The following is a 7,580-nucleotide window of genomic DNA, read 5'->3' on the forward strand; positions in this document are numbered from 1 at the left end:
GCCCGGCCGGTGGCGGGAGCTGCGCATGCTCTCTGCTGCGGGCTGGAGGGTGCTGTGGTGTCTCACGGCTGTTCGCCCCGCTTCGCGCGGTGCCTGTAACAGGCGGCTGTTCTGACATCATAGGATCTGCTGGGTTGGAAAAGACCTTTGGGTTCATCAAGGGCAACCATTACCTCAGGGCTGCCAGGACCACCACTGAACACGTCACTGAGGGCCTGATTTACACGGTTTGTGAACGCTTGATGTGAACACAATCTCATCATGCACTTCACGGTAGGCCTGGGCAAACTGGTGACTGCAAGGAACATCAGCGAGCGAAGGGAAGAACGAGATCGCTCACCCAGTGATGGCCCTGGGCTATGTCGGCAGCGTGCTCCCCACGTGCGGTCCGCACAGTGTGGGGATGGAAAGCTTGCAGCCCTGAACGCCACCAGCAGCCCACCCTGTTCGCATGGGGTTTTGAGCAAGTGGTTCATATCGTTAAGAAAGCTGCTTCAAGTAAAAGAGGAGCAGATGCCCCTGCTTATCTTAGGATCTAGGTTGTTGTGAGTCATTTAGTCTTGCCTGTGTCAAAATCAGTGCCAACTTCCTGTGTAGAAGCATTTTCCTTTTGTTTAAATGTGTGGGGATTACAGACACAGGAAGGGCTGTGTTTTTTTAACATTACACATTTAGTCCATGATTTGATGTATAAAAACAAACAAAGTGAGGCCCTGATCACTTGTGCTGTTTGTTTTTTAAGGCCATTTCTTGCATGCTCGGTAATAACCTTGCAGCAGTGGAGACAGAGCTGAAAGGGACCCAAGCAATAAAAACAACTCAGTGCACTGTTATCTTTGAGTAGGTCCCCAAAGACCTACAGACCCAGTTCTGCTTTGGCATCAACAGTATCTTCAGGATCCCATTTATGAGTAACTGCAGAGACACAAAAGTCTCAGCTGGTGAATGTACCCCATGATGCTGACATGCAGCTGAGGAGATGGTGAGCAGCTCACAGGACCTCCAGGGTCTCAGATAAGGACTCGCTGTCAGGATTCAGTCCAAAACCAGTCACAGCCTGTAAATCTGATGTCATCCCTCAATTCTTTTAACTCCAGTTGTCAGGTTTCTCAGGAGCCTTCCTTTGTCACACCCTACAATGGTCTATAAATAAACTTTGAAAAGACATTAATAAGAAACCCTTTTACCTTGCCCATTGCCACATAAACCAGATGGTACCTGTCGTTGGGTAGTACTGCCTGTTTGCTTTTGGTATCAGTAATTAGACACGCCTCTCTGTAGGGCCAGGCAATTATTTTCTTGTATGGTTCTCAGGCAAATCATCTTATTAATGGCACCTGCACATGAATAATACTTTTAATAAGACATAGATATGAGAATCCACAAGCTAAAACATTAGATGCTCAGAGTAACTGTAATGTATGCAGTATTTGTGTTCCATTATGTTCTTATCGGCTGCCTCAGACTTCTCAGTGATAGCACTGGCAAAAGGGAAGAAAAGCCAAAACAGTTAGAAAGGAATACTGATATGGGGTAGATCTTAAGAAAGGCAGGATAATTGAGCAGAGCTGTGATTAGAAGACAAGAGTGGAAGTACTTGATTTTGAACAGGATTTTCATTTATTACCAGGAAGGGTACCATACAACAGAATTGTGCTGTGTGTATTTATGAGTTTGAGAATTTGCAGACAACTGATTCAAATTCACTTTGTAAGCCACTGTCTGTCATATTTGAGAAATCCTGGCAGTCAGGTGACATTCCCAACGACTGGAAAAAGGGAAATATAAACCCCATTTTCAAGAAGGAAAAATGGATGACCTGGAGAATTACAGACGAGTCAGTCTCACCTCTGTGCCTGCCAAAATCTTGGAGCACATTCTCCTGGAAGGCATGCTAAGGCACATGAAAAACAACAAGGTGCTTGGTGACAGCCAGCATGGCTTCACTAAGGGGAAATCCTGCCTGACCAATTTGGTGGCCTTCTATGATGGGGCTACAGAACTGATGGACAGGGGTAGAGCAGTTGATGTCATCTACCTGGACTTGTGCAAAGCGTTCGACACTGTCCCGCATGACATCCTTGTCTCTAAATTGGAGAGACATCAATTTGATGGATGGACCACTCGGTGGATAAAGAACTGTCTGGATGGCTGCACACAAAGAGCTGTGGTCAATGGCTCAATGTCCAGCTGGAGACCAGTAACGAGTGGGGTCTCTCAGGGATCAGTGTTGGGACCGGTCTTGTTCAACATCTTTGTCGCTGACATGGACAGTGGGATTGAGTGCACCCTCAGCAAGTTTGCCGATGACACCAAGCTGTGTGGTTCGGTTGATACCCTGGAGGGAAGGAATGCCATCCAGAGGGACCTTGACACGCTCGTGAGGTGGGCTGATGCCAACCTCATGAAGTTTAACCATGCCAAGTGCAAGGTCCTACAGCTGGGTCGGAGCAATCCCAGGCACAGCTACAGGTTGGGCAGAGAAGAGATTCAGAGCAGCCCTGCGGAGAAGGACTTGGGGGTGTTGGTTGATGAGAAAATAAACATGAGCTGGCTTCAGTGTGCACTCACAGCCCAGAAAGCCACCCGTATCCTGGGCTGCATCAAAAGGAGTGTGACTAGCAGGTTGAAGGAGAAGCCTGGAGAAGAGGAGGCTATGTAGAGACTTCATAGCAGTCTTCCAGTATCTGAAGGGGGCCTACAAGGACACCAGAGAGGGATTCCTCATCAGGGACTGGAGCAACAGGACAAGGGGTAATGGATTTAAACTGAAAACCAGGGGAAGTTCAGATTAGATACAAGGAAAAAGTTCTTCACTGTCAAGGTGGTGAGGCACTAGAAGAGGTTGCCCAAAGAAGCGGTGAATGCTCCATCCCTGGCAGTGTTCAAGGCCAGGTTGGACAGGGCCTTGGGTGACACGGTCTAGTGTGAGTTGTCCCTGCCCGTGGCAGAGGGGTTGGAACTTGATGATCTTAAGGTCCTTTCCAACTCTAACCAGTCTCTGATTCTATGATTCTGTTTTTGTGAAGGTCACACATAAAGTGCTCCAAACTCCTGCACCTTTAACTGAGGTCACTGAACTCTGAAGTTATAATCACATTGGTTTAAATAATCTATGTAAAATGCAGAGAACAGAGAGGATTTGGCTACTGATCATTTTTTCCAAACCTTTGGATATCATTAAAACCTCATTCATTCCCTCCAACATTCTCAGAATGGATATGTGTGTATGTGTAGGATGTTGCACAGTTTACAGTTTCTCCAGCTGACTCTTCAGGCAATTGCAGTAATGAACAGATTTATCCTAGAACACAGGCACTACATGTAACATTCTCCAGTCTTTTATGACTTTCCCTGATCTACATTAGTGCTCACAGTTAATCAACCCTGCTTCAAAGATTGCTTCCCCCTAGTTTGATGCTCAGTAGACCTGTGCCACTGACTATATGTAATGTATATTCATTAATATTTTTTTTTTTCCTGGTTAGTACACAACTACATACTTAAATGCATTCATTTCTGGCATGAGTAATCTTTCTCTGTGAGACAAGCAAAGCAAAGATTGAACACTTTAACCTGGTGTGTATCGTCCATTAGCTGCTCTCCTGTAATAAATCACCTTTGTTTATCCCTTTTTTTCTGAGATATTTTTAGACCAACTTCTTTTTTGCCTTTCATGTCTCTTGCTGTTCATAACTCATTCTGTCCATTTGCTTTTCTAAATTGATTCCTGTGTTCTTGTTCTCTGTATCTACTTGCAGACTCAGTTATGGTTAATCAACTTGTGGAGTTTCATTTTCTTAAAGAGAACTTGTTGCAGATTTAGTGCTACACAGTTTTCTTACTGTTCTTCCTTCCTGTAGAGAAAATTTGCTTCTTGGGTTCTAATGGTTTTAATGTATTTGCTTTCAGTTACTCTCAGCAGCCTTCATTCTTGAGAGACATTCACAAGAGACATTTTGGTTCACTGACCTTTCAAAAGTCTGCTTTCTTCCTTGTTACACGTCTTTTGTGCTTCTGTGCTTTAGCAACAAGTTAACTCCATTTGTCATTACCACTTTCAAAGAAACTACCTTCCCGTTCTGGATTTTCAGCCAGTTCATCCTTGTTTAAAATCAAAAATAGCAGCCTGTCTTCCTCTAGTGACTTCCTCTATTTCCTGAGACAGAAGGTGATTTCATTGTGCTCAGCAAGCTTGATGGACTGGTGGGAGCCTACCAGTTTGCTTTTCCTACTGACAGGTAGCTGAGGTGTATCTGCACAGTAAAATACAGTGTTCTGAAAGAGCAAGCTGAGCTCAATCAATGCAGCTGACCTCTGAACTGATCACAGAGAAGTTGCAATGAAATCTCTTGTTCACATTCCCTCTACTCCTGGCTGGCCTTATCAGCTGCATGCCACCTTCACCAGCATGTAAAGAATATCTGCTCTCCAGGGTGACTCTTGTCTCTTTCTTGAGATTGATTTGTGCAGCTGCTTATTCAATTGACAACTGCTGATTAGATCTTAAGACCAAATAGTTCCTAGGGAACTCTTTCCTCTGAAATAATGGGCTTTTTGCATATCCAGGAATGGGACAGTAACTTCCTTCAAGGACACTGACTTCCAACTGGAAGCAAATTCATTGTAAATGCATGGGTTTAGCAATGTTTGTTGACAGGCTGAGTCATTTATTTAGGACTTCCACTCCACTTTTTAGCCCCTTAAATTCCTCTCCAAAGTGAACGTTTGAAACCTTCTGTCCTTCCCACAGCTCATCTCTGTCAGTGAGTATCTTGGTAACCCTGTCTGAAAATCTTTTGGTCCCTGAGAGTCCCTGCTCAGTCTCTGGTCAACCTGCTGCCCTTTTTGGCTGCCCTGGATAAATCTCCAAACACTGTTCAGAATTCCTGTGGTTGTCTTTACCTTCTGCAACCTCTCAGTCTCACACAGGTTCACCAGGGGTCAGTAGAGCTGAACAGAAATGCCAGGCACCGCTGCCACTGTAAGAGCTGTTTCACAGCTCATACCGAGGCTGCAGTGGAGGTTGAAGGCATTAATTCTGTGGACTCCACAAACCGCATTTCCTCTGTCACAGAGAAATCCAGGTGCCTGCCTCTCCAGGGAAAGTTCTGACTCTTCTTGCAGACAGACAAAGCATCATCCCGCTGCCCAGCTGTGTGGGCCTGCTGCTACCACAAATATTGTCTGCAAAAAGTGCAAAGCTCAGCTTCATGTAGTCCTGACCTGTTACCACCTTGGTCCTTTATTTCACTTACTTCACTAGGCTGAAGATTTTCATTGCCTTTTCCATTTAACCTCAGCTAAGGCCCATCAGCTGTAACCAATTCTATGGTTACCTATAGAGCAAAGACTTGCCGGGTGATTACCAGCAATAATCTCCAGCAGTGTTATCAGTCAGCAGTTATGCATTGTAGTGTGGGTGTTTCTTTCCTAGGATAATACTTTATCTCCTTTTCACCATTTGAATTCTCCCCACTCCACCTTTCAGAGGAGAATGTTTATAGGGACCTTTTTGACAGCCATTGGTGCCTTCTTGTCTTCTGTATCTAGCCTACTTGATCTTGTCATGGCATAATACCTGTCCCTCAGTTTTCCATCCTGCTGGCAAAAAAAAGGAGAAATAGGTGGAGGTGAACTCCATTCACTAGATACCAAGCGATGCCGCTATCTTGTTGCCTGGGGTATGTCACCCACAGAAGTACAGTCTTCGGGTCTCCTGCAAGGACTCAGTCCTGTTATTTACAAAGCTGGAAAGTACCATACAATCCTTAATTTTGGTTAATTGTACAAACTTTGAAATACCCAAGACATAAGCTAAGTCAACCAAATTGTTCAGTGGGAGTAGTACATAGTTTTCCTGCTGATAACCTGTTTGCACATTTAGGTAGACTGTTTGCACGCACAGCACAATATAGTACGACTCAATCTGCTGTTTGGTTTAAATCCTTAATTACTTGTGCCTTCATTCACAACCAGTAAAAGCAGTAGGATTAACAGTCTGTAACATACCAAATCTGATCATTTAAGTGTGTTTGAATGGGAGCAAAGTCTTTGCAGGGAAGTACTGTCTATCAAAGCATTTAAAACCTAGAATTACAACTACACTTTCAGTAACACAGTGATTTTCTTTTGCTTATTGTTTGGATAATTTCACAGACTTCAGTTTTCCTCCTGAGCTGCTACAAATTCAAGTGTACTTACATTTTCTCTTATGTTTTCTCTGGCTGTTCTACCTGAGATCTAAAGCAGGACCTTTTCTGACTGCCAGATGCCCACTAAGCTGCTTTCTTACTCCCCCTCCTGAAATGGGCAGTGGTCTCCCCCTGATAAATAAGATGAAAATAAGATGAAAAAGGTCACGGGTTGAGATAAAGACAGGGAAACTGTTCACCAATTACTGTCATGGGTAAACCAGGCTTGACTTAAGGAAATTAATTTACTTTATTGCCAGTTAAAGATAGAGTAGGATAGAGAGAAATAAAGATAAAACTAAAACCACCTTCTTCCCCACCTTCTTCCCAGGTGCAACTTCACTCCTTCACAGCTTTTCCACCTCCTTCCCCTAAGCAGTGCAGGGGGACAGGGAATGGTGGTTGCAGTCAGTCCATAATTTTTGCCTCTGCAACAACTTCCTTTTCGTGTTCTTCCCCTGCTCTAGTGTGGGTCCCCCACGGGGTCACAGGTCCTGTCAGAAAACCTGCTCTTGCATGTGTGCTCCTCTCCACAGGCCATTGCTCCTGCCGGGAGCCTGCTCCAGCACAGGCTCTCCACAGGCTGCAGCTTCCCACAGGGCACATCCCAATGCCCCAGTGTGGGGTCCTTTCCATGCTTCATGTAGGTATCTGCTCCACCATGGATCTTCATGGGCTGCAGGAGCACAGCCTGCCTCACCATGGTCTTCTCTACAGGCTGCAGGAGAATCTTTGCTGTAGTGCCTGGAGCATCTCCTGCCTCCTTCTTCACTGACCTTGGTATCTGCAGGGCACTTCCTCTCATGTTTTTCTCATTTCTCTCTCACAGCTGCTGGGCAGTATTTTTTACCCTTTTATCAATATATTATCATAGAGTCCCCATGAACATAGCTGATGGGGCTCACCTTTGCCCAGCAGTGAGTGCATCTTGGAGTCAGCTGGCACTGGCATGACAGCAACCCCAGTCTCTTCTCAGAGAGACCACTTGTGCAATGCCCCCACTACCAAAACCTTGCTACCTAAACCCAATAAAAGCAGTGAGATTATGTTTGAAATATTCTGTAGGAGCTGAGGGTCCCCAATTACACATTATATACTACTAGATTCTATAAGATCTGATATAAACTCTTCAGTGGAGGCATCCTTCCTTCTGCAATGTTTGAAAGCTCGTGTTGGGCACTACCATAACTATCTGTTGTAAATCATTGTAATAACAATTAGATAAGTGAGTATATATAATCTGGAGGCTTACATTGTGAAATCCTGATTTTCTTGGAGAAAGCAGCCAGCTCCATGACCCAACAGGATGTGGTGTTAGATAATAAAGCCACCATGAATACACCCCACCTTGAAATGACTAGAATTTAAATAATGTCAGAAGTTATT

This window comes from Pezoporus occidentalis, unplaced genomic scaffold (assembly GCF_034315485.1).
Source record: "Pezoporus occidentalis ecotype Australia unplaced genomic scaffold, CSIRO_AGI_Poc_V1 ctg3, whole genome shotgun sequence".
Taxonomy (NCBI): domain Eukaryota; kingdom Metazoa; phylum Chordata; class Aves; order Psittaciformes; family Psittacidae; genus Pezoporus; species Pezoporus occidentalis.